Source organism: Notamacropus eugenii, chromosome 5, assembly GCF_028372415.1.
Source record: "Notamacropus eugenii isolate mMacEug1 chromosome 5, mMacEug1.pri_v2, whole genome shotgun sequence".
NCBI lineage: Eukaryota > Metazoa > Chordata > Mammalia > Diprotodontia > Macropodidae > Notamacropus > Notamacropus eugenii.
This window is the reverse complement of record NC_092876.1, coordinates 235,574,823-235,602,148: the sequence shown is the minus strand read 5'-3', so window position 1 is coordinate 235,602,148 and position 27,326 is coordinate 235,574,823. Positions and strand designations below refer to the sequence as shown.

General features: G+C 39.9%; 1 long non-coding RNA gene across 1 annotated transcript in view; it reads right to left on the bottom strand.

Moving 5' to 3' along the window:
• Nucleotides 1-408: 408 nt before the first annotated feature.
• LOC140509106 (uncharacterized) overlaps nt 409-27,326 on the bottom strand; it is a 91,471-nt gene continuing 64,553 nt past the window's right edge. Inside the window, exons 2-5 of the long non-coding RNA XR_011968572.1 lie at nt 8,196-8,403; nt 7,363-7,466; nt 1,698-1,831; nt 409-971 (exon numbers count right to left, since the gene is read on the bottom strand). This is a non-coding gene — a long non-coding RNA (uncharacterized lncRNA). The remainder of the gene's footprint in view (nt 972-1,697; nt 1,832-7,362; nt 7,467-8,195; nt 8,404-27,326) is intronic.

The following is a 27,326-nucleotide window of genomic DNA, read 5'->3' as shown; positions in this document are numbered from 1 at the left end:
TTATGTACAGCTAGTGGTACAGCTGCCTCCATTAGTAAAAAATCAACATTGTAGTATCTTAAATCCTGTGGGACTCAACAGCAGCAGAGCATGGGAAGAAATGTCCAAATATTAGCATCCATTTTCTCCCTCTCTATCATTTTCATCTTTTTAAGAACTCTTTAAAAAAAAAAAAGTTCCCATCTCATTCTACTTGCACAGGTATCTCCTGGGAAATGCAGAGCTGATTTGGTCTTGGCAACTTATATAATAATGACTCTGATGAGGTTCCTTAACATTTACTCTTGAAGTGGCTGGGGGTACCCTTCAACTCCCAAGGCTGATCCACCCAGGAAATGGCTATCCCAAGTTTAAGGTACTCCGTGAGCCCACATTGCCTAAAACCATGAGCTCCCACCAAGGTGTTTGCCATTAGTAGTCAGCCAGAGGCCATAATTCATTCAACGCAAAGGAATTTAATGAATTGTCAAAATAAGAAAGGTAAGCAACCAAACAATGCTCCAAATAACCCGGAGGAAAGTTGTGTAAACTCACACATATTCTCTCACTCATCTACATACCTTGATGTAGAGATGTCAAACCTGCAGCCCATAGGCCCCAACTTAAGAGCAGCCTAAATCAGATTTAAAGGTATTTGGAAATGTTTACAAAATAAATAAAAATACAATACAACTCAATGTTAAATTGTTGTTTTCTATGCAGCCTGGCTGGGATCGTTTATTTGAGTATGACACCACTGCCTTAGTTGATATGTGTAGGGACACATGTTTAAGAGATATGTACAGTCACGACACACATGTGGAAGGACAGACCATTGGGAACATGTGTGGCCAAGATGCAGTCACGGTGGAACAAGTAACGCTTCCAACACTGCAGTGATGTGGATATCTTCTGATGGTATTCTGCTTCTCTCCCGAGACTTACTTCACGCTGGTCTCAGTCTAGCAGTAACTTCTCTGCTAGATCAGTCTCTGTCAAGTTCAGATTCAGTCACTTTCTTTGCAATAATTATCTAAACCCTTTTAGAAAAGACAGAAACTCTGACCTAAGAACCTGCAAAAAGACTGCCCTCCCTCCCCTAGGTTGTCCTGTCTTGTTTCCTCTGAGTTTCATCCACTAAGCGAACGTCCTCAGTTTGAGAATCTTGGCCCTGGGCATCAAGCTCTAACTTGAGGGTAAAGGGCAGGGTCCTTTAATCTAGCTAATGCCAGTCCTTGCTTAAATCTCTTCCCTTTTCCTATGTAGTTAAGAGGGGGGAGGACAAGGTACAGAGACAATCCCAAGACAAGGGGCAAGGTCATAGACTTATTGAGTACCTAACTGCATTGCTGCTCTGTCTTTTGGTGATTGAGTCGGTCCCCAAACCTCAGAGGGTCATCTTGTCTAAAACAACAACCACCACAAAAAATCTTGGGTTTCTCCACCCGCCCCCATTTTTTAACTTAATAATAATAAAAATTTGCTTTTCACAATTCTTAAGGGTTCTGGTGTTTCTTAAAGTGTTACTTATTCATAAAATAACTAGGTTTCTTTCATCTCTTTGGCTTCTGATTATCTTCATTTCATATTTTCCTTATTCATCTACAAACAGCATACCCATTTCTTATTGCCCTTAACACTTGCTAACAGAAAATCAGGAGATTTATGAGTTCTCACTCACTAAAGGAAGAGATAGCTTTGCAGATTAGAAACATTACCTTTTCTCATGTACATTTTGTGCTCCTTGGAGTTGTAACAAACTCATTCCAGGTTCCTCTGCCTCCTTGGCAGGATGCGCTCACTGAAGTTGACTCTCTCCTAGGTCTGCCTTGCAAATCCAAACCTTTTGGCTCTGTACAAGAGAAACATCGGGAGCCCTAAGAAAACCGTGGGATGCCTGACATCATTCAAAGTGAGCAGCGGTCTGAATCAAGACAGGGACCGCATTTGGTGCACAGGGAACAGCCTGGCTATGTGCCGTTGTTTTCCCATGACTGCTCCTTCCCTCTCCGCCCCCCAAATGTGCTATGACTAAATTTTGTGTTGTGACTCTTGGTGAGAGAGAGCACCCTACATGATGTTCAAGCTTCCCTCCCAGCTGGGGAAAAGATTGAATTCTTGGCAGTTGTTATAAAGGGGAGAGGAGATCAAGCATTTTGGGGTGGGGGGTAGGGGAAACATGTGGCCTCAGAATGAGGAATTGATGATGAGGCCTCAATGTAGAAGACATACCCAGTGAAACAGAATTGTGAAGTCCACAAGAAAGCAAACAATGTGACAGCAAAGGCTAATTATTGCCTTTTAGAAAATTGAAATAGTATTCTATACTTAGGCAATGCTGTCTATCACAAGATGTCGTATGACTTTGACAATTATAAGAAAAATCAAATGAGATTTTAAAAAAAAATACTGCTTGAACATTTTGTTTGAAGATGTCCAAGTATGGGTCTTATTGTTAATAACAATGATTTAGATTTATAGACCTTTTTTATCGGCCCTTGACATTTGGTGCTAGAATAGTCCCATAGCATCCTGGGACATAAGAATGATAGAATGAAGACAGCTAACTGGCACAGTAGACAGAGCACTGAGCCTAGAGTCAGGAAGCACTGAGTTCAGGTCCAGCCTGAGACTGTATGACCTAGCTGTATGACCCTGGGCAAGTCATTTAATCTCTGTCACCTCAACTTTCTTAACTGTAAAATGGGGATCATAGTAGCACCTGTCTTACAGAGTAGTTGTGAGGATAAAATAATATAATATCTGTAAAGTCCCTGGCATATAGTAGGTGCTTAATAAATTCTTACTCTCTTCTCCCTCCCCTATTGTCCCTTTCCTAAATAATAGGATAGAAATTGTTTAGTGTGGCAATCCTGAGTGGATGGCACATAGTAAGCACTATATTAATCTTAACTGTGGTGATGATGATGATGGTGGTGGTGGTGGTGGTGGAAGAAAGGCCAACCCACATAGTCTCTTTAAATGACCTCTTAGGTCCTTTCCAACTCTGAAATTCTGTCATTCAGTGACTGTCATATCTTCAATGGGAAAAGAGTTAATACTACAGTAGTAGTTTTATTTTAATGTTTTATTAGCACTTTTTTTTAAAACAACAAAGTAACTTCCTAATAACCTTTTCCCCTATGAGAGTTTCCCTTCCAACAAGGAAAAACAATAGAGCCCAACCAGCCAGTGCAGCTGTCAAATCTGTCAGTAATCCGATCTTCTGCATTGGTAGACCACCACCTCTTTATTGAGAGGAGGCGTTTGCTTTATCACTATGTCTCTGGAGAAAGATTTTTCTTTTTCCTTACATTACTGTAGTCCTTGTATGTTCTCCTGAGTTAGCTTTCTTCACTCTATCAGCATCCTACCATGTTTCTCTGAATAGCTCATATTCATTACATAATAATACTTCACCATAATTTGTCCTGCAATTCTTCAATCATTGGTTACCCAATTTATTTCCAGATGGTTATTACTCCTTCATTTGTTTATTCATTCATTCATTTGCTACTACTCAAAGTGCTGTATCAATAGTTTTAGCCTATGAAAAGCATCAGTTTCTTTTGAAAATAAGATTGAACATATTCAGTAATTCTCTACAGGTATAGGGATGTTTTATTTTGTAGCATAAAATGTTTTGTACATTACAGAAAGAAGTGCTCCACGGTCTTTAAAAAGAGTCTGGAGTCTACTTTGTCTGAGATAACAGAAGTATCATCCTGTCTGAGGACTGAGGCATGGGCTATGTGATTTTTTTTCCAAGGTCCTTCTAGCTATTCATGATTTGCTGCAAACACATAGCCCTGCTTCCCTCCACTCATAGGACCAGGAAAAAAGTGTGAGAGCATCATCCTTTATCCAGAACTTGGGTAAGCATGCCATTGGCATACTGTCTCCATTTGAATTGTCTTAGGAAAATTCTGAAGATTACCTGGCAAGATTGTGTTCTCGTTCTCGAAGAGGACCACGACATCAAGATGATAACATGACTTACAGTTGACTGATTTCAGTGAGAAAGGGCTGTGCAAGGTCACCAATCTCACTTTTTTCTCCTGAGGCATCTGGGTCCAGTGGCCAGATATTCATCAGGATGACTGGCGATGGTCCAGGATGCAATGGGAGACCCTGGCCCTTTCAGGCTAAGTCTTATCACATTCTCACTTTGAGTGAGATACACCTATTCAATGAATAGGCTTCTTTAAGTTACTCAAGGGATGGTCCCTTTAATAAAAAAAAAAAATCAAACTGGGAGGGGAAGACCCTCAAAGTTCCTGAGTAAAAGAGAAACAATTACTATTTAGTTATTACATTCACTCTGTCCTAGGTGGGTGGGGACTTGTTGACCAGTCTATGAGCTTCAGAGGGAATTAGGTTTAAGGCTTGATCTTTGAGCAAGAAATGTAGCCAGTAAACCCAAAAGAAAAAAAAAAGCAGCTTTTGGCCATGGAAAAGCAGCTTTTGGCCATGGACCTGGCAAGATAAGACACAGGAAACGGAGGACCTCTCTCAGGTTGAGCTGCCAAGCATTCAAATTCTACTGCAGACAGTATAACTCTGATGGGCTGGCCACATATATGCCAAACACATGTTTACCTAAAAGACTATTTTATGGAGAACTAGCACAAGGCAATCGATCATGCAGAGGTCAAAAGAAGCCTACAAGGACAACTCTCAAAGTCTCTCTGAAGAACTTCAGTATATTGATTGTGGTACATGGGAGAGGCTGTCACTGGACTCCCCAGCGTGGCATATTGCATTAAAGAAGGTTCTGTGCTTGATGAGCGAAGCAGATGCAGAATCACAGCAGCATAAAGGACATATGAGATGTGCAAATCTAGAGACATCTCCGTCCCAAATGTTCAGATGGACTCTTTATGCCTGACTTGTGGTAGAACCTTTCAAGCTGGTATTGGTCTGATCAGCCAAGCACAGCGTACCTTGGCCAGAACATCGTGATGTCATAGGTTCTCCTCAAGTATGAAGGAAGAACACCCACAGTCTCATTTGGTGTACTATGAGGGTCAAAAAGATGCAGAGCTGCTTTTCCCCTGGGATTCTTTGCTCTCTCTGTTCTGTCTCTAATTTCATTTACCACCCACTTTTATAAAAGGGGGAAAGAACTTTGGGAACTCACTCATAAGCCTTGCAGAACCTAGATACAGACTTAAATCGCTCCTTATACTGATCCCTTCCCTGCTAGAAGTAATTTTCACGCTTTCCTTTTCAATAAGCCCACCCCCCTCTTGTTGTGCTTGATTGTGGCCAGACAGCTGGAGCGCAGCTGAGGATTTGAGGTTCACTTAATATGAAAAACACAAAAAATCTATATATTTGACATATAAACTACCAGCTCCTTCCAATTTCCTGTGGGCTGCTATAAAGGACAGTGTATTAAGGGACCCCAGTATTTTAGCTCTCATTTGGAGTCTCTCAAACAAAACTATCCCTTTTTTCACCACCTCAAAAGATTTACATTTTATCTTCAATCCTAGCTAACTTCCTACCTCATTTTTGCTAGTGAGATGCCTATTTTCTGCAGTGCCAAGGAAGTGCCTGGTGTGATAAATAGGAAAGTATATCTACAATTTCATTTTCTAAAGAAATTGGTGCTTTTCTTGGGTTAAAACTATTGCTACAGTATTTACTCAGTTTTCCAATTATGATCCTGCCCATCCTGGTGGTATTTCTAAACTCCAGTTGCTAGTAAGGCAGTTCAATGTCATTTCTCTTCATTTATGTCCCTGTTGTATTATTGCAGCATAATCACACCGTAGTTGAATGATTTATGTTTATAGGATCCCATTTATATTTGAAAATGTGCATATAGATATTGCAATAATTCTAATAACTGCATTTCACTCTATTTTCAGTGACAGGAAAATGCAATATTCCACCACATTGAGTTACAAAAGCTACATAATGTAATCTTACCGGAACATTTATTTAGTGTCTAATCTGGGCAGTGTCAAAAATTTTTCATTGTTATTGGAAAATTAAGATGATAATAAGCTTCGCATTGGTATATATGTAACTGTTTTACATTTCCAGTTGTTAAATCTAACACAATAAATAATTCATTTTTTTTCTGTCTTTGTTGGATAGGATGATTAAAAAGAATTCTAAGGGGCTTACATTAGGATTTGAATTCTCTTAATTGCATAACCAGAGCCTCTTCCTAGAGGCCTTAACATATGTTTCTGTGTCTCTCCTTTGTGACATGGAGTCCCAGTACATTCAGCTAAAGCTATTGGCTTAGGGTATTTGGGGGATTTACTCTCATAGAAGGGGAATCCAATTACACTAGGGGAAAGGCTGGAGTTGGAAAAACAGTCTTAGTGTCTGAAGAGGTTCCCGGGCTATCTGAAGATTACATGGCGGCCAAAGTCCCTTTCAATTACTCTGCAACATCTGCTAGGCTTCAGCATGGGTGATGTATAACACTTCCCAACATGCAAAGCCTTGTGGCAGCTCTTTATCATGTAGTCACATATATTCTTCCTCTGCTCCCTCAGTCCAATTAATAGTCTAAACTCAGGGAAAGCAACAGTAACCTCTTAGAAAGGAGAGTCCCCAGGCTGTTTACTATCTCCCATAAAAGACTAGGCATAGGCCAATGTAAGGGATCACAAATTATATAGAATCTTTTCATGTTAGAGAAACATTTATAGTGATTTTCCAGGGGTGTAAATAAGAAACTTTTCATTACGTTTTAGTCAAACATAGTAAGATTTCATTACTTCTTTCCTTCATTCTTTTGTCCTTTCTTTCTCTTTTCTTCCTTCCTTTCTTTTTCTCTTTCCTTTTTACCCTCTTTCTCTTCTTTTTGTTTTTCCCTCCTTTCTTTTCTGTTGACACCCTTTGTCTTCCCCCTCTCTTTCTCCCTATCACTCTTTATTTTTATTTTTCTGCTTTCTATCCTGTGCTTACAAGGGGGGCTTACAAGTGAGATTAGATCTCACTTCTATAAAGCTATCTATACATAAATAAGTACCTTCCTCATCTACTCAGATATTTATAAAAACTAACATTTTATAGTGCTTCGAGGTTTGCAAAGCATTTTATAAACATTATCTCATTTTTCTTCACAATAACCCTCTCCAGCAGGTGCTATTATCATCATCTCCATTTTGCAAATGAGGAAATTGAATCTAAGAAATGTAAAATGACTGGCCCAAAGTCACACAGTTATTATGTGTGTGAGGCATTATTTCAAACCAAGTCTTTCTGATTTCAAGTCTACAACTTTATCCATTATACTAGCTAGCTGCCAAAAATGAATTTTATAGAATCAGGTAGACATAACTATTTTTTATACATTGCAAATGGTTCATATCTAGTATCAAGGCCCCATTTTACACAATGCCTATTACTCCTTACCACATTCTTCCCATTGTCCAGAATCACTCAAAAGTCTGGATCCACCACTCAATCTTGTGGTGCCTTTGAATTAGTCACAATCTTTCTGGCATCAGTTTTCAAATCTGCAAAATGAAAAGGTTGGATTTAGATGTTCCCTAAATTTATTTCAGCTTTCTGGCTCTATGGAATAGTTAAATGGAAGTAAGGCATGACAAGCCAACCTTATTCTCATCTCTTGACTCTAGGTCACGTAGCTCAGCCAATTTATCCAATTATCTGTAACTGACTTTTAGAGAGATGAAAGTGCGCCTTGCATAGGTGACTTTGCATTTGCCATCAGCAGCTAGAGTTGGGAGTCTCTTAACTGTCTGTTTTTAGTAGGCATTTTTACTTGTGATGTTTATGTTCATTAAATAGGGAGGAATTTGAAGGACAAATCTTAAGAGGTTTGTCATTTCATCCTAGGCAATATCTTTGCAATTTTGGTACCTGTGGTAGATAAACCATGGTACTTTAGGATAACCCAAATATAATGAAGCTTGATCTTATGTGGATGGCAGAGAGACACATATGATCTAGTCACTTAAGTAGAATTTTTCTATTAAAATGACAGCTTAAATATTAGCTAAGGACTAATTACTGATGCTTAAGAGCAAATATCATTCAAAGTAATATTTAAAGGAATGCAACAGCTCACATGTGGTCCTCTTACATGAACCTTACATTGCTAAGTTATAGCAATCATGACTTAAACAAACTCAGACCTTCTCAGTACTGTCAGGGAGCCATTTAATTCATTTGCAGAATGCCCCCAACCCTGTTCTCTCCAAGGCCACATGGAAGCTACTTACAGCTTTGGTGTCAAAGTCTCTTCCAGATGCTTTCTTCTGAGACATTAATTGTACTAGCGTGAGAGGAATCTAGTCATTTGCTGATATCAAGCCTTAGACATCCCATTGACTCTTCAGCTTTTTCAATGCACTCTCTGAAAGCAACTCCCCTCCACTGATATCTGTGTGCTTCTTCTCAGATTCCTTTTGCTTTCCCTCTAATGGTGAGCTGAAAAGAAAAGGAAAACAAAGAAAGTGAAACAGGAAGACCTCCTTGGAGTGACAGTGCTGGTTTTTCTCATGTATGTTCTGACATCGGCTTCTTCAATCCAGAGCTATTCTCTCAAAATATATTCCCTAAGCAGGTCTAAAAAACAAATTTAGTGCAGGCTAAAAAGGGCTGGACCAATCTGAGAACTGATTTTTTTCCATTGTTGAACACTTCTGATGAGAGCAGGGAGTCACTGACCAAACTCATGTTTGTGTAACTGTCACCCCCACATAACCAGAATGTAGCATCATAGCTACATACAGTCAGCACACAGTAAGGACTCAAAGATCTCTCTAACTGAATTGAACTCTGCTTGTGCAAATTGCCAGGAACAGAGTACCTGAGTAGGTCAGATTCCATATTAATGGTCCTCATCAGGACAGATGCACTTGAAATCACATTTCAGAACATAATCCCTCTGTAGATGACTTCTCTTTTCTCTTAGAAGGGATGACAAGCCTCCTGCAAGTCAGCCTACTGATTTCACAGGAGAAAAGGCAGTGGACCCAGATGACCTACCCCTAAAAGAACAGCAGTGGGGAAGAGTGGGTTACCCTCCAGGCACCACAACTTGAGAATCTCAGGAATCCATATTTAGAGAGTCCTGGTGATTCTAGGTTTAGAGAGTCTAGGTGATTAAGAGAGACTGAGATACTCTGTGGTGTTTGTCAAGTACTATTGCATGACCTGGTTTCCCTACTGTCCACCTAGCTTTAACACAGACTGCTGATCTCTACAACTTCTGTGTGTAGGGACCCACAACTGGGCACATGATATTAGAAAACTCTTATTTTTTTCTAAAGTCAGGATGAATAGGCTTATTATCTTATTGGCTTCTTTTAGGAAAGAATCATCTATGGTGCTGGTGAAATTGGCAGTTAGGAAGAGAGCTGTGCTATCTGGGAGCTGTGAATATCTGGGAGCATGGGTAATAGAATTAAAAAAATGCTTTGGGTCTTGTGCCCTTGGAACAGCTACCAGATAACTAAAGCCTCTATCTGCTTCTCCATTTTGACTTAATAAGCTAGAACTTAGAACCTTCCTGCCATCGACAAACATTTAAGTGCTTACTTTTGCTGTGCACTGTGTTAAGTGATAAGGATGAAAAATAAAGGCAAAAAGATTGTTTCCATCCTCAGGGAGCTCTCATTTTATTTAGAAAGACAATATATTTGAAAGAAACTATGTAAATGCAAGATATAAATAGATAGGCATATCTATCTATATCTATAGATATCTATCTATAGTATATAGAAGGTAATCTCAGCTAGAAGGCACTGAAGGCATTGTAAGAGAAAGAGAGAGAAGAGAGCAGAGGAGAGGAGAACAGAGGAGGAAAGGAGAGGAGAGGAAAGGACAGAGAGAGAGAGAGAGAGAGAGAGAGAGAGAGAGAGAGAGAGAGAGAGAGAGAAGAAGAAGAAGAAGAAGAAGAAGAAGAAGAAGAAGAAGAAGAAGAAGAAGAAGAAGAAGAAGAAGAAGAAGAAGAAGAAGAAGAAGAAGAAGGAGAGAGACTGGGAATGGCAGAAGATGCAATATGAGCTGAATCTTGTAGGAAGCCAAGGAAACTAGGAGATGGAGGTGAGGAAGGAGGGCATTTCAAGCATGGAGACAGCTGGTCAAAAGGTACAGAGATGGAGATGGAGTGTCCTGTTCCAGGAATATCAAGAAGGCCAGTAAAGCTGGTTAGTAGAATGTATTAGAATGGAGTAAAGACTAGAAATATAGGAAGGGGCCAGGCTGTTCAGGACTTTATATGCCAAATAGAGGTTTTTCTATTTGATCCTGGAGGTAATGGGGAGTCATTGTCTTCCTGAACAATCAGTCCATTGCGCTGGGAATTTCTTTTTCGTGTTGATTTATCAAATAAGTCACATCAATCTGGAATTAGCCCAGTCAAGGATTGTGTGTTATTTATTGATAACTTTCAGTAAGAGGAGCTCGTAAAAATTTCAATACTTGCCCCACACAAGCCAAGGGTAACATTTTTATTATGCAATAAACTCTCATTCCCCAGCACAGTTGATAAGGTTGCATGAGTTGCTAACAGATCCTTGCAGTGATCAAATTTGTACTGTTCAGCATTTCAATAAAATTACCATAGTGAAAACCTTTTTGCAAAGGCTAATGAGTCTTTAAGTGAGATCAACCAGTAGGCAGACACAATCACTCACATAAGGTTTGGTGCGTAACTCCAGGGCACTGTGGTTTGAAAAGCAGACAACCCAGAAGCTGATGATTGTATGCTGGGTTTAGAAACAGGCTGTATTTCTGACCAGAGAGACCAAAAACCCCCAGGGCTGGGTTGAGAGAATTTGGTCATGTGATACCTCATTTGGGAGCTTTTGTAGGGACTTTGATTTCACTTTTTTTAAAGGTGTGTTTTTTTTCCCCCAAGGCAGTGTGACACAATGGAAGAAACTGATGAATTTAGAGTCTGAGGACCTAGGTTTAAACCTCAGTTCTACTACTTACTTACATCTCTGTGACCTTGGGCAAGTGACCTAAATCTCTCTGGTTTCAATTTCTTCACCCTCAGGAAAGGCAGCTAAGTGGCACAGTGGATAGAGAGCCAGTCTAGAAATCAAGAGGACCTCAATTCAAATCTGACTTCAGATACTTATTAACCGAGCAACTCTGGGCAAGTCACTTAATCCTATTTGTCTTAGTTTCCTCATCTGTAAAATGAATGGGAGAAGGAAACCACACTAGCATCTTTGCCAAGAAATCTCAAATAGGATCATGAAGAGTTGGATGTGACTAAGTGAAAAAAAAAAAAAAAAAAAGAAAGTTTCTCTTAGCACTATAATATTTCCATTACATTCCCATGCCAGTTTTTACAGCCGTTCCCCTGTTGTTGGGCACTGACCTTGTTTCTATTTCTTTGCTCCCTTTGAGGAGTTATAAAAAGGAAGAATTAAAATTTACCTCATTTCTATCACAGATCATGGACAGTTAGAGCATTCTAGATTTATAGACTGTTTGAGCTATGTATGAGACCAATGAGTGCAACCTCTTCATTTTATAAGTAAGGAAACTGAGGCTCAAAGAGGTTTAATGGCTTACATAAGGTCACACTGAGTTAGAACAGGAATCATGGGTTAGAAATTCCAGAAGATAATTTATGTGAGGTGTAGAAGGTCTTCTACAAAATAGATAAATGTGAAATTGATTTAGGAAATCCATTTTGATACATTATAATTCTACCTCTTTTTAAGTCCAATGCTTATAAATGGACTAAATCAAATGCTGGACCCATCAAACCTCTGACCTTAGCAAAAGCAGCACTGTGTGTTGGCACACTCTCTTGGATGAGGTAATAGAGACATATTAGATAGAGTGATAGACCTAAATTGGTGAAGAACTAGGTTCAAATTTCCCTTCTGATACTTAATATCTGTGTGAACATGGGCAAATCATTTGAACTCTTTAAGCCTCAGTTTCCTCATTTGTAAAATGAGGATAATAGTACCTGTAGTACATACCTTGGAGGAAAGGGGGAGGATAGGGAGGTTCAAATGAGAAAATGCATTGAAAACACTATATAAAGGATGTCCCAAAGTCTTAAGGTAGTCAGAAATGACTAAAGCTTGTCATTATATAATTGAAGTTTTGTAATTCTATAAACTATGTTATATGACCAATTATTTTATAAACTTCCCTCAAGATAATGGTAGGGATGGCAAGCACTGGGCCATTTAATGTTCTTCCATAAAAAATGTCATTGTTTTCAAAACTTTTCCTTTTCAAAGTAACAATCCACAAGCCAGTAGCATTTAGAGGGCAGAGTGGTGCCTTATGAAAGGATAGGTGATTTGGAGTTTAAGGACTTGGGTTTGAATCCCAGCTCTGTCACTGACCAGTTGTGTGACTTACCTTCTCTCTGCCTCAGTTTCCTCACCAATTAAAATAAGTAGGTAAGACTACATAGAGAAAGCTGTAAATCACCTTGGGTAATTTTGCTTTGTTAGCCAATCCTTGAAAAAAGATAAGGAAATTTGGGCTCAGAGTAATTAAGTGACTAGCCAATAGTCACACAGCTGGTAAGTGTTTGAACCCGAATTTGAACCCGAATTTGAACCCAGTGAGTCTCTTGGCTCTGAATACATAATTGAATTCTGACTGGCCCACCGTTCATTTTTGTCATTCTGTAGCATGAGCTTAGTGCAGTGCGTGACACACAATAAGCACTTAATAAATGTTTATTGATTGATTAAGCTTCTCAAAGACTATGGGAACCAAGTTAGACAGCTTCGCACATGATCAAGCATTCTCAAGGGAGACAACCCATGCCTAGAGGCTCGTGTAATAGAATTTATACCAGCGTTAGAAAGAAAATGGAATACGACTGTGCTATAAGAAATGATGAGCTCAATGAGCTTAGAAAAACATGGAAACACTTTGCATGAAATAATTCAGAGTGAAGTGAGCAAAACTAAGAGAGAACACTGTATACACTAGCACTATTATTTTTAGAACAACTTTGGCTGAATAAGTTATTTTGACTATTATAAATACCCAAATTAAGTACAAAGGACATATGAAGAAAGATGCTATCTGCATCCAGAAAAAGAACTGATAAGTAGAAGTATGTATAGAATAATTTTACACATATATATTTTTTATTTATCTATTTATATCTAATGGTAGCCATCTCTAGAATTGTGTAAGGGAAGCATAGGAAAAAAAGAGGAGAAAAAGAAAAGTAAAAAATGTACATGATAATTTTGTCGTATATTTGAAAGGAACAGCAAATTGTGCATAGGAGATTTACAGTTTCCTATACCGTTATTTTTTTTTTAAATTGTACTGTTATGGAAGTGCTTGTTTTATTCCATAAAAATGTATTAATATTACAAAAGAAAAAGAAAAAAGAAAGATAATGTGCCAACAGAACCCTCTATAGTCAAATTGCTGTAGACATGACTAACTTTGGGTAGGTAGAGTGAATGCCCCACCAGGAGCTACTAGACAAGTCAATGTTACCTCTTCAAGGTGAGCCTTCAGAAGTGAGGATTCAGCCTGGTTGTGGGTGATGCAAATCTGGCTGACCTGCTCCAATTTTGCATCTGTTCTTGGGTTCCATTCTAGATGCAGACAAATCCCCATAGGCTCAAGGAATCTCACCCCCAAATAATAACATTTCTATAGATTTGGGTTCAAATCCTGACTGTTGCTTATACCTACTAGCCTTGCGCAAGCCATTCTCTCTCTCTCTCTCTCTCTCTCTCTCTCTCTCTCTCTCTCTCTCTCTCTCTCTCTTTCTGTCTCTCTCTCTCTCTCTGTCTCTTGGTCTCTCTCTGACTCTCTCTGTCTCTCTGTCTCTCTCTCTCTGTGTCTCTGTTCCCCATCTGAAAAATAAAGGATTTGACCACATGGTCTCTAAGGTCCCTTCTGGCTCTGCCTATTTTCCTATCTCATAGCTCTTTCCTCACAACCACTCTATGAAACAGATAGCATAGGTGGGTGCAACCCCAAACTCCAACAAACTAAGATTTTGTGCCTCTGACTCTTGACTATAGGCAAAGTGTAAGAAAACAGCTTGAGTACCGCGGTTCTCTTCTGTTCCATCCTTATGTTTCTGTTGCACAAATGCAGCAAAATGACTAGCAATATTTTCATTGAAAACATGCCTCATGCAAATCAGTTTGGTAAATATGGAATTTAGCCTTTATAAAGGAGCACCTGCTTTTTTTCTCCCTCTCATTCCTCCATTTAATTTTTACATTCAGATGTTCTGTGCTCTTGCGTAAGTAAGTATGGTCCCATGCACCATTATGAGAGCATTGCTTGGTTTTTCAATCCAGTCAAACACACACACCCATTTTTTTTCCTAAGCAGAATTTTTTCTCAGAATTAGAGGCACCTGCAAGTTGGCTGTGTTGTTTCAGTGAAGATCACTTCCCATTTATCTAGCAAATAAAGACTCCAGTCTTGTTGAGGTTCCCAAAATACATGCCCTTTTCACCCCTGACTAGGACTCCCTCCCAGAGGGTTCCATGGGTGAACAAAGAGGCAGTTCTTGATGGACCCTAAGCCCCATGGTACAGTATGGTGGTCCAGCAGTGGGCCCTATGCTCTATTGAGTTGTTTGGCCATGCTTGGGTTAACTTGTATTCTCTGCTTGGGAGCTGGGATTTTAACTCAGATGCAGCTCTTGTTTGGGTAGTTTTCTTTTTTTTCCCCCAGTATCAGAAGTATGTTTTGAAATCACAAACACAACCTGGGGAGAGGAGGCCCGATTTGACACCTTTGAACCTTGATGGGGCCCCTTTAAAGATTCAGATTTAGAGGGATTGCTGTGGAGGGATTTACAACACAGGAGAGGTTTTCAGTTCTTTTTACTGAGGGACACAGAATCAGAGTTTCCCGAAATGGCATTTTCTGTGTGAAGATCTATCAATAGGGGTATCAAACTGGGAATATACAATTGAACTTTATTATCTCTTTTGATTTTGTAACTACATAGGTATGACAGACAGAAACTGATTTTAAAAGAAATCCACAATTGCCCGTATGCCACTTGTATGAATCCCACGGTTGGAAGTTTTTTCTGTAAATCTGTGTCTTTGGGCAGGGGCTGTTCAAGTGCCTCCTACTGATTCCTGAGATAGGTTTTAATTAAGGAACATGAAATCCCTTAACTTTTTAGTACAGAGTAGGACAGGGAAGTGCACTTATGTTCTAAAATGTGGCTTGAAAAAATGGTATCCTGGGACTCCATATTTACACGGTCCACAACTTTCATTTTTCAAAGTCTCTGACTTTGTGAGTCAAAGGCTCATTTTTTTTCCCTATTCCTCCCTGGTGTGGGGACCTAGTGACCCTGAGACAGGAGAGTCAGCCTATGCTGTGCCTCCAACATGGTTAGAGAAGCAGAAGATCTGTGTTGGTCTCCCAAACTGGAGGGCTCAAGATAAAAATTCCACCAGGGAATTCAGGCAGTCCAAGGCAAAACTTGCCTTTATCTAGGGTATCAAGGGTTAAGCTGAATTTCCAGGCTCTCTCAGTTGCTTTTCTAAAGGTGGCCTTCAGGATGGCTTCCTATCAGGGCCTGTGCTTGAGTGGAAGTACCCAAACCTTTTCTTAATGATTCTTGCAATTCAGGTAACAGAGGGATTTTCATAGCTAGACCTAGAAGATGCAGGATTAGTTCTAAGAAAAGGTTCAAATTCAACCAACCTACTTAAGATTACATCTACAGAATAAAACAGCACAGTAATGAGGGGAAAGGTATGGGACTAGGAGTGAGGAGAGTGATATTTGAATCCCAGGCTTATCAATAACTATGTAAGTAGAATTATAACACAGTATCCTAGAACTGAGAGATAAATTCAGTTGAAGGAGAGGGGGAACACCACCCAAAGAATCTGGACTATGCTCCTGTAGGGATTGATGGAGGAGATGGGAAGGAAAGGTAAGCCCAAGGAGAGACAATTGGTCCAACAACTACTGTTCAAATACTTGGGATGGAGGGAAAGAAAGGGAAGCCTATCTCCTCTTCTTCATTCCTGGATTTTTCTTTACAGCAATCCTACCTCCTTGGTATTTGCTTGAGTCCAGGTCCCAACTGGTTATGGCTCTCTATGTAAGTTACTTTACCTCTATGGGTGTCCATTTAGAACTAGAAGGGACCTTAGAAGCCATTGAGTCAATCTCCCTAAATTTACAAATGAGGGAACAGAGTCACAGAGAACTTAAGTGACTTTCCCAGGGTAATAGCTAATGTCTGAAGCAGGATTTAAACACAGATCTTCTGATTCTACGTCCAATGCTCTATTTACCATCCCATGCTATCTCTACAGAGGGAACTGGAATGAAGAGATCATTTATTCACTTCCAACTTTGAAATGTTTGTGATTTCATAAAATCGGCAAGTTTTAGAACTGATGCAAACTGGTACGATCAGAAATGCTACCATTCTTTGAAGTCCTTTGGATTCATACCCATCACCAAAAACTTTATGGCCCCTTCATGCAATTTTGTACTCCATTCAATCTAACAAATGCTAATTAGGTTCTCTGGTGTGTGATCACTGGGACACTCAAGGAAGAAAAGATACAGAAGACTTACATCTCCCCATCATCCTCACAGATATTACCCTTTAGAAACAAAGATGAGACATACATCATGCACAAACCAAGTAGTAAACCATTTTTAGACATGTATATATGCACAGGCCCAGTTCAACTCTTCTGTCCTTCATGCAGATTCTATATTTTTTTCACATTGACTTCCCTCTTCCCTGAACTCCTATTGCCCTCTTAGTATTTCTCACATAGCACATTCAATGACAACTAGCATCTGTTCCTGTTGTGTGCTAGGCATCATGGGGACACAAAATGAAAATAGTCCCTGATCCCAAGGAATTTCATTCTACTACATCCTATGGTATGGGGAATATGGAACCCCTGTGGGCAACCAGGTAGCACAGTGGACAGAATGTCAGGTCTGGAGCCAGGAGGAATCATCTTCTTGAGTTCAAATCTGGCCTCAGATACTTACCAGTTGTGTGACCCTGGGCAAGTCACTTAACCCTATTTGCCTCTGTTTCTTCTAAAAATGAGCTAGAGAAGGAAATGGCAAACTAATCCAGTAACTTTGGCAAGAAAACCCCAAATAGGGTCACAAAGACTCGGACACAACTGAAAAATGACACAACAATAAATCTGTTATAGCAATCCTTTTGACTCCAGTACTGCAAGATCCCCAAACAGATGTTATCTCTACCCTTTACTCAAGCATTATAGTGTCATTGAAAGACCCTGAGTGTTCAAATGTGCTATTTTCAATTTAAGTCAATGAAGTACAGCATCCATTGAGCACCTAGTTTGTACAATAGACACTATATTAGGTAATGGATATATGAAGATGGGGTGGGGAAAAGACAGTCCCTGATTTCAAGAAGTTTGCAATCTAGTGGAAGGAGGGAATAAGACCTGTATACAAATAATGTTAATGTATTAAAATAAGATGAAGTGCACAGGGAAAAGAAAGATTTCAGCAGGTAAAGCCAGGGAAAAAGGCCATTTCTGGCATAGAGTACACAAATGTAGGAAGGTAGAGAATAGCAATATAAGATTAGAAAATGGAAAACAGTTCAGTTTAGTCAGAACATTCCACAGAGGAAGTAGAATGAAACAGATTGAGAAAGGCCTTGAACACCAAGCTAAGTAGTTTATAATTTATTCAAGAGACAAAAGGGAGTCATGGATGGGTTTTGAGCATGGGAGTACCATGCTCAGAACTCAACATAAAATAGATGGTTTTAGCAGTGCAAAGGTAGTACCCATCAGTTAGGAAATCATCACAACATATTGGAAAGAACACTGAATTGAGAGTTAAAAGACTTCGGTATAATTCCTGGCTGGGTTGCTTCCTTGCTAAGCAACCAGAAGATCTAATGAGATAATGCATGCTATAGGCAAACAGCAAAGTACTAATCAAATGCAGTTCATTCTTATTTTGTAGTCCAAGCAAAAAGAAACAAAAGGTCTAAAGTAAGGACAGGTCAGTGAGAATGGAGAGGAGAGGATAGGTATGAAGGATGATGACAAGGGAGGCTTGACTGAACCTAGCAACTGGTTAGCTATGGGAAACGAAGGAGAGAGAATGCAACTAGTGCAGGGTTCTGGCTGCCAGTGGTTGGAACGTGGTGGTACCATCAGTGTAAATGGAGGATATAGGAGCAGGGAGAGATCTTTGATGCAAGATGAAGAATATAGTTTTAGGACCTAATAAATTTAATAAGTTTGAGGTATGAACAGATTATCTGAGAAGCAACATGGAATTGTGGAAAGAATACCATATCCAAAGTGAGGAGACCCAAGATCCTTACTAGTCATGTGACAGTGGGAAAGTCGTTTAACATTACAGAGCCTCGGTTTCCTTATCTGTAAAATGGGGGCACATAATGCTTGTCCTACCTACCTGATAGGGAGGTGCTTTGCAGGTCTTAGTGCTCTCTATGTGTATGTTGTCATCATGCAGGTAACTCTGGCTAACAGACAGAAATAATACAATCACATTCAGAGCTCGAAGGGACTATAGAGGTCATCTCGGCCAGTTCTCCCATTTAATGACCAAGGAAACAGAGGCTCAGAGAGGTTAGGTGACCTGTCTAATGTCACACAGGTAGGAAGTGACAAAGGCAGGATTCAAAAGCTATCTTTGATCCTTGAAGCTCTGGAGAGGAGTGGGAGCTGTCAACATACTTTTGGCAGTCATTTAACTAGAGGTAATAATCGAGAATTTAGAAGTAGTAGGGATTACCAAGGGAGAGACTATAGAGAGAAAAGAGAAGATGGAGACAAAAGTCTTAGCAAGGGGGATGTCAACGCTTTGGGAGCAAAGAAAAGGAGCATCCTTCCTAACACAGACCACCCCTCCTTTTCATCCCCCCCACTTTTCCCACTCCCACACACTCCATTCACCAGCCCTTCACGATGTGCAGCTAATTACACCCAAATCCAGATTCTAGTTCTATTGGCTTCTCTCCAGTTGCTCTCTTTTCACACACAGAGACTAGTAGGGGCTCAGAAGTGTGCCAGTCACATCTGTCAGGGCTCTGAGCATCACAGCCCTCCTGATGTCAATAATCTCCAATGGGTGTTGGGGCAGAAACAGGACCCTGCTGCCTCCATGCCCAGAAACACAGGCAGGGGTTTACTACCTCTGCCTTGCCTTGGGACTCAGACAGGATCGGCTACAAGGAGTCATAGTTAGATGCCTTCTTGCTTTGGCTATAGAATCAGCTCTGAGGGTCTATAGCCAAATAAATGACTTTATTCATTCATGTTCATTCCCTATCCACTCCACTCTGCCACAATCCACTTAACTTCACTCTTCAATAACCTATCACAAATATGCCCATGTGTTAGACTGGCCCTAATGCTCAGTCTCCACCATCAAAGAAACACACTGATGCTCTTTAAATAGTCTTAGTAGGCGTGGAGTTTTTTGGAGGTGGGGTGGTGATTTCCTACAGCTGCACAAATGCCGCATTTTTCCTGCATGGCTGTCTGTCTTCCTCCAGGATTCTCAGTCTTAGTACAGTAAGACCCATCTTTGCCTCATTTAATTGGACCTGGTCCCCCACAAAGGCAAGGAAGTAAAACCCAGCTCTCTGCTCCAAGAGATTTTAAAGGATTGCCTAGCAAGTGGGTTGCAAAAGGAAAGCTAGCTGAGAAATGTACGGCTCCAGTCTAGGCCATAGTCTTTCACCTAGGACCAAAGCACAGAATTAATTCCCACCGTTGCCATTAAATAATAGAAGCAAAACTTAGCTGGCAATTTTGCAAACAACGTGGGAGGTAAAATGGCACCCAGATGCTTCTTCCACAGCTGTATTGGCTTTGCAGTGGTGATAGGTTGAAAAAAAAAAAGATGAAAAGGGGGAAAATGGAAATAAAAGTCTTGGCTTGAAGAGTAAAATAAGCGGTTTCGATCTGAACTACATAGAGAACATTTTGTATAATTAGCAGAAGGTAGGATTTTAACTTGTATTTCAGAACAATTCTTGTTACATAATATTGAGGTCTTTTTTTCAGCCCTGCATTGGGCTTCAAGATTTCTTCCAATAAATGTTTTATTTATCCATGTTCCACTCTGAAAAAATCTTCTTAACTGAAAGATCTGAGAACATTTTCCTTTGGGTATTTTTCCCTCCAATTTTTTTTGCATGGGGGGAGGTGGTGATGAGAGGCTTTTGTTTATAATGTGGAAGCATCTAAGCTTGCCTAGGTACAGACAGCGGCAAGTGGCAGTATAAGTAATTATTTTGTGTTTTGGGTTGGGGAGATAATCTGGCTAATTGAGGCCATAAAATGGTTTTCTTCAGTAGCTTTTTTTTAAAACCTGAATCATGAATAATTGCCTCAAAGCCCCACTTTTTTGTAGCCTAAATCCTCATGGCACCCCAGCTTAGGCCAAATGTCAAGGAATTGGGAGAGTGATATGATCACATCAGTCCTGAGGATTTTCTGCTTTTCTGAGAGCACCTATTTCAGGACTCGTGCAGGTGGCCAGAGACACACAAAGACCATCAGATGTGCTGGATGCAAAAGGGTTCAAGGACTGCTTGGGCTCTCCCCCACCATTCAAATGTGACTTAAGAAAGCCTTTCACAAATCCCTGCTATTGTTCAGCAGAATTTTTGTGGCTCTTGAGGACTTAAAAATAAGAGAACGTTCTGAAGGGAATGAATATGTCACAAAGGAAACAATGGTTTCCTATTGTATTCCCCTCTTTCCTTTCCACTCTCATGCTCTCACGCCTCCACCCCTCCATGCCCTGATCTAGCTGGAGTATCTTCTATGGAAGAATTCTGAAGATTCAGGAGGTTTTGTGACATTGGCTAGACAGTATCTCCAGAACACTGAGGACATATTAAATCCTCATCAATTAAGAGGCAGGTTTTGTTGTCTGTTCTGTTTTGTTCTGTGGTTTGTTTCTTTGGTTTTTTTTTGGTTTTTTGAGAGACTGAATGTGAAGATGCTACCAAGTACTGCTGGGTCACAGTTCACTTGACAATTTTAGTGCTAACTTCTTAGTAATTTTGATCGCCACAGAATGAGAGCATGCTCTCTGTTCATGAAGCACAGTGATGAATGAAATGACAAAAACTCCTTCAATTCTTTTTTTCAACTTCTACATGTTCAAAATTTAAAGATGGGAGCAAGAAAAATATAAAATAAAATAGAAATATTTATATTTTCTCCATTTTTCTGTTGAGGTTGTCGACCTTTGACCGCTCTCATTTAAAAAAAAGCTAACATTTTTCTCCTTTTAGACACATTTCTCTGTATTTACTGTGCACATCCCTGGAGCCACTCTTTATAGTAAGATCATAAATATATATTTTCAACACCAGGGCTTCAGTTACAATGTGGTGAGATCTGTCAGTGGGCTTATACAAGCTACAATTTGTCTGCATCAAAAAATGACGGCAAGTTTCCTACCCGCAGTCATTAGATTCCATTATGTTTTTAATTTAAGGGATTTGACACACATATTCCAGGTAATACCACTTAAATTTCTATTTCAGCTGTAGCTAATCTTTGATAGCCTCCCATTCTCAGGCTATGGATATGGGGATGCTTTGGATTTGTGTTGCATCATTTGAGGATTTCATGTGCTTTGGAACATTGAGATGCATAAAACACTTGAAGGAACGCTGCATGTATCATTAGCCTGCCTGAGTTCCACACATCTCTGCAGTCTAGATGAGCCCATGCAAAATTGTGCATACTCTACAGCCAACAGTGGATTTCAGAGACCCAGAAGATAGGGTAAGTGAGAGGTTTTTGTCCCAGATAATTACAAGGGTTGGGTTTTGGTTTCCTTTGCTTTCATTTGGACTCATGATTTTATCAGTATAGAGGACCTTTGTGGAAACTTATTCTTTTCACCAATGCAGTTTGGTACCTCATTTGTTTATTTAGAGTCTTAGAGAGTTGCTTAGGGGAAATGATCAGTTAAGTGACAACCATAGACATACAATGTATTTCAAAGGCAGGATTCAAACCCAGGACTTCTTGACTCTTATGCTAGACCTTTATTCATTACGTTGGTTTGCTTCAAGTTGCAAAATGAGGCAAGGGTTGGGGTAGGAGGGTGAAACAGGAGCAGAAATTAAGGCTATGATTCCTGTTCTTGCTACCAGATTCTGTTAAAGAAATGGAATCTTATAGTTTAATATGACCTTATTAAGAACTCACTAACTAGATAGCCTTAAAGGTCCCTTCCAGCCAGTGTATCTATGATCCTATGAAAAACTTTCTTGATGTAACATTTTTGCTGAAAAAAATTAATGAATATAAGTAGATGCATTCTTTAGATAAAAAAAGTAAATTCAAGAACTTCATAATTACCAGGCTCCTTTGGAGGAACCAAAAAAGCCCTTATTCTTTCTGCTCATCTCCAGCCTATGACCACCACCCTCTGTGGGCTGCAAAAATGCTATTTTTTATATGTTGATTGATTAGTCGGTTTCCCAAGCTGGTCAAAGTTTCAGGCCCCAGTTCTTTGTTCTTATCAAACTGGTTCCCTGGTCCATTAATCTATTCTGATGAAGGCATAAGCAGGAGAGGGTCCTAGTCATCAATCAGATGGCCACATAAACCCATTTCTTGTTAATGATTAAAATTCAGCTGAACACAAGCTAGGCCATTAGCAACCACACAGTTTGACTGTAGCAGTGTTTAAACCAAAAATCTCTTCTTGGAAACTAGGGCCCTGGTCAATCAGTCATTTTGGAGGCTGCTTTCTTTCAACACAGCTATCCATTTCTCTTTTAACCCACCTTTGGCAGCTCAAAATCTGCAATTACTGCCCAAATGAAGTACAACTGGTTTGTTAACAATTAACTTGTATTAGAGAGGAATCTATCCTAAAGGAACAGGGTTTCCATACCAGGACTCCTAAGCTAGGAAATCAATGTGGCCATTTTTTTTTTTTTTTTGGTCTGGACTTCCATGTCAACTTTGGGATCTCTGAGAATGATGGTGGCAGTATATGCTGGTAACAGAAGAACTCTTAGTTGTAAAGGAGACATGGACTTTGATTGATGCAAAACTTCTATTCCCAATGATTCCATAATGATCATTTCCCATTGCTATTTACTCCCAGCGTGAAAATCCTTCAATTCTGAGCTGCCATCCTGGTATGCCCAACCCCATGGATGTCATTGCTCCCCAATCCTTCAACCATCTCCTAGCCAACACCCTCTTGCAGTCATTCAAGGTTATCATTCTTCTGAGGTACCCTAAATTCTAGTGAATGCAGCTCTGTAACTAGGAAGTCCCGTGCCTGGAGCAGATCTAGTGGTGAGCCCTGGAGAAGATGTGTCCAAATTATAACTGTTCTTGCATGTGAGAGCAGTGACTTTCTTTTGCCTCTCTTTGTATCCCCAACCCTTAGCACAGTGCTTGGCATATAGTAAGCACTTAATAAAGATTTATTGAATGACTGACTGGTTGAGATAGAATGGAGATAGTTGAGGCTGTACACCTAGGGCCAGAGTGTTTAAAAGGTAAGAGAGGTTGTGGTATAGAAGACCCTGAACCTTGTACTAAAAATAATGGGGAACTGAGAGAGTGGCCTGCAGGTCCATGGATGACAACCACAAGGCTTTGTATTTAATCTGACTGCTTAGCACAGTGCCTGGTACATGATAGACTCTTAATACTTATTGATTGGAGCTGATAATCTTAAAGGAATAGAGGAGGTTGTTGAGGAATAGTGGAAGAAGAAAGATCTGAATATAGCAGCATTAAATAAGAAGGATGTCAACTCCTCCTGCTGACCCCGTATGTCAGGGAAGTGAAAGAAAGAAAAACAAGTTGAAGAGGAGGCCAAGAAATCTGATACTTTTAGGAGACATCTAGGTTTCAGTGAGCACCAGAATATGGAAGGACTTAGAGAGAAAGACCGCTAAGAAGGATCATAGATATCATTGATATAAAGTTGGAAGGAACCTCAGAAGTCATCTAGTTCAATTATCCTCATTTTACAGGAGGAAAACTGAGGCCCAGAACAGTGAAGTGACTTACCCAAAGTCACACAACTAATGAGCAGCAGAACCCAGATTAAACCTCAAGTTTGCTGACTCTATATTTCATGTCCTTTCTACTGGATACTATAAAGGAGAATTTTATAGGGAATGGTGGTGAAATTGGAGGGCAGAAAAGGGACATGAGACAGTTACAACTGAGTTTTTAATGTTATAGAGAAAGATGGGGAGAAGCAGATGAAGTCAGGATGATCTTTCCTCATTATGATCTCAAATACACCAGGTAGTACAAGGTCTTCAGGCCAGGTAGTGAGTTGGGGTTGAGGTCTACTCTACTTCAATAGGAAGGCGTTCTGGGAGAGGTCCATGAAAGCCACAAAACCATAAGTGCAGTAGCCCAGTTCAGACAATAGAAATTGCAATGCAGCAAGCTCATCTAGCAACTAGTGCTGGAGTGGAGAACTGGGGAGAACAGGAATGTATTCCCTGGAATGGAGGAATCTGGGGGACTCCCAAAGAATTATGGGTATCTGAGCTGCCCTATGCCAAGTTTGGTTCACTCTAAGTGTTCCATTTCTTGGATGGCCAGTGATTATAGCTATTTTCTGTTGAGAAAACATTAGCAATAAGGCACCAGATCAAGGATTTCTTGAACCACCATTTCATCTCTGTTGGACCTCAGGGACCCAGGAAGTTGCCAAAGAAGGAGACAGACAAAACAAAATTTGTGTGGCACAACAAAGTGAAAGTTTGCCAATTGTCTCTAGTGGAACTGGAATCAGGTAGACCTGAGAACAAACTGTCTCAAATACATGCTAACTGTGTGAATACAGGCAGGTCACTTAATCTCTGTTTGCCTCAGTTTCTTCAATAGTGAAATGGGCATAATAATAGCACTTACCTTCCAGGCTGTCAGGATTGAATGATGTACTTAGCACAGTGCCTAGCCCATAGTAGGTACTATATAAATGCCCCAAATGCATCCTGGTGCAAGAAGTGGTACCACTTGTGCTCTATAATATACAGGGGTGACTGCCTCTTTCTTCTCTCTACTTCTCTTGAGAATCAGACTTCATAATCACGAGTATAAGTGGTTGGGATATTGGCAGCCACTGTAATTGCAGCGGGATATACTGGTCTATGTGGCCAAGCGATGGGATGTCAATCTCTACTATCTTGTGTTTCAGACCTCAGGACTTCCATGAGGCAAACTGCAAGATCTGGGACTGTGGCTACAGTAGCAGCTGCTGTGGCCCAGGACTCAAGCAGCTGGTGATGGAAACTGCTGGAGACCTGTGCTGGGGAAGAGACCCAGATATTAGAGCAGATATGAGCACTAGAGTATCAGATAGGAGGATCCCAGGTCATAGGACTGCCAGCTACTAGTCAGTTCCATTAGTCTTATGGACTGTGGGGAAGTCTGATTAGCATTACTATTTCCTCTTCTTTCATGTTTATAACCTACAATCCTGAGAGGCAGTGCTAGACACGTGTGTGTGTGCACACAAGTACACACACACACATTTCCCTTATTCCTTTCCATGAGTTAGGTGTGGTGGTTCAGAAAACCTTCAAAGCTCTGGTAGGCGACTGCTGATTGTGGGTGACTCCATATAAGAGCATATGATTTATTTCCTTTCATTTTTCTATGTTCAATAATCAATGTGATCACAGAATGTAAAGTATCTGAGTCCTTTCTAGAGACCGGAGAGGCCCCTGCATGTATTGGGGAAGCCATGCTCAGAGAGAGGAAAGCCCAGTCAAATTGGGTGCAGATTCATCAGCTATGTATATACCATAGACTTTATATTTTAATATTTTGAGTAATATTCCCTTTCATCCTCTAGCTCAATTCCAGACCCACCTATTATCATTACTTCAAGCTGCAAGCTTGTTAAAGGGCAGAACCATCTAAGAACCCTCTGGTATCCAGCAGGGATACTGTGTTTATTTATTTTCCCTTATTAGAACACGAACTCTTTGAAAGCAGGGACTGTCCTACTTTTCTATTTGTATTTCCAACAGTGCTTTGTACATAGTAAATGCTTTTTAAAATTGTATTCATTGCAAAGTTACAGGGCTAGGAGTCAGGAAATCTGGATTTGATCCCAGGCTCTGACTTTTATTAACTGTGTGACCTTAGGCAAGTTGCTTAATTTTTCTGAGCATCAGTTTCTTCTTCCTGGACAATGGCTATTGCCTTCCTCATAGAGGTATTATGGGGAAAGGCATGGGGTGTCCTACTGCAAGAACGAAGGCCTCCATGTTGAAGTACAGAAAGTGGTCTGAACCAACCAATCAACCAATTAACAAGCATTTATCAAACACTTATTATATACCTGCTGTATGCTGAGATCATAAATGGAATGTCATAAAAAGAAAATGGTACCCTGCTAGATGCTGGGATTTCAGAGAAAAAAATGCTTTCAAGGAGATTACACTCTATCAGGAAAGATAGCATGCACACACATACATGTACATGTATGTATATAGGTATATACATGTATACATAAAGCATATACATGTATCTATGTGTATGCATATTTATATACATGTATATGTACTTCTATACATGTATATTTATGTATATGTGTATAGACGCATATATTTATATATATATTAAGAGTGTGTATATATGTATAGATACATATATTGTGTGTATATGTATAGATACATATATTGTGTGTATATGTATAGATACATATATTTACAAAACATATGCAAATAAATATAACGGGATTCTTTTTTGTTGGGGGGGGGGGTAAGAAGGCACTAATAGGTAGGGAATCCAGAAAGACCTCAGGTAGGAAGTAGCCTTTGAGATGATCTTTGAAGGAAATCAGGAATTCTAGCAGTGGAGGTGAGGATTAAATTACATTAAATTGATTAAATTTAAATTAAATTTAATGAAATGCATTAAAGGCATGACAGATAGCCTATGCAGTCAAGATAGACTGTCTTGTGGGTAGTACAGCAGAAAGGCCAGTTTGGCTGGGATATATGTGTGAGGGGGAATAATGTCTAAATCTGAAAACATAGGTTGCAGCCAGGTTGGTAAGGGCTTTAACAACAGGGAAGTCTGAACTTGAGACTAGAGGAAAATAAGAAGCCCCAGGAGTTTTTTAAGCTTGGGAGGAACGTGGTAACATATCCCTTTGGCAGCTATGTGGAGGACAGAGAGGAAGAAATGAGTTGGGAGACTGAGGAAATAGTCCAGATGAGACATGATGACTTGGTCCTGGATTATGATGATGGTTATATGATTAGAGAGAAGGAGATGGAAGAGTTAAACATAGTCACTGGATCCAGTGGCAGCTAAATAAAAAACCACCCAATTGCTTCCTAACAATTGTTCCAACTGCGGTCTCACATG